A 1,292-nucleotide genomic window follows, 5' to 3' on the forward strand; every position below is an offset into this window, starting at 1 on the left:
AGTACCTTCAGGAAGTACAGGACCTTCAGCACCACCTTCAGGACAAGTAATCTTTGTCTCACTCTCCGTATCAGGGACTTGGTCGGAAAGATCGGCGGCAGGCACTTCTTCAGCGAGGACGTGCACACACGCACATGAGAGCAGGAGAGCGAGGATACACAGCACGTAGCGCATCATTACCATTACAATACTTCTTGTAGTAGTCTTACTTCAATCGCTTACAGACAAGAAAAAAAAACAGATAGAAAAACCAGAAACAAAGTAAATCAATGGAAACAAGAAAATAAGAACATACTACCAAATCAAACAACACTCAACAATTACAGCAGAGGCACACACATTGCAGAAAACTACAACCATAACTCATAGAATACCCATATAAAGGGAACAACAAACAAAGTACCCAATAACAAACAGATAACCCCAATAAACCCCTCAAAAGAAAAAAAAGAAATTAAAGAGAACAACCATCAAAAGTAGACAGCACAGAAATACATCAAAATGTTTCTTCTGGTCGAACCAAGCACAATTACAAATATATTTGTGTATTCTTTATTATTTTTCTCCACTCAAAACACTCCACCACACAACAATGCAGGAAAAAGCACACAGTGCCCAAGCAAAGAAAACGAAAAAACACAAATTAAGAGCACAATCTGCACAAAAATAACTCACAGACCACTGAGTATGCTGGTGTGTTCAAGTAATTACGAATACAAATTGTATTAACTACTATTTTTTTATTTGCTCTGCATAAAACAGAATACAAAAATCCTGCATGGCAAAAGCACACAATGACCCACGCACACTAAAGCAAAGAAAAAATATTATTAATTAGCCCAATTTACCCAGTAAACACAGAAATATACACCAACTATGGATGTAAATCTATATGTGTACATACGCAATTATAAATATAAATTCATCTGTTATTATTTTTTCATTTTTCCCTCTCATAGCGAAACGCAGTTCATCAATCATCATCACAGTGCAAGCCCAGGCACACACAGAGAGAGTCTCCAAGAACACACACAATATCCCATGGCTCTAGTTTATGTATATTAAATTACTCCACACACACACACACACACATCTGTGTGTACTAGCAAGAGATGTATACCGTCAGTGAGCAGAACAGCCCAGTTTTCTGCACACACACACAACGGGAAAAGCAAGTAATGGAATTATTAGAAAACAAAAAAACACACACAAAAGTAAAAGAAAAGAAACTCCAATTAAAAGAGAAAGCTGATAAACAGATTATTAGTTTTTTCACCCATGGGGGATATAAG

This window comes from Trypanosoma theileri, assembly GCF_002087225.1.
Source record: "Trypanosoma theileri isolate Edinburgh chromosome Unknown TM35_Tth_58_V1, whole genome shotgun sequence".
Taxonomy (NCBI): Eukaryota; Euglenozoa; class Kinetoplastea; order Trypanosomatida; family Trypanosomatidae; genus Trypanosoma; species Trypanosoma theileri.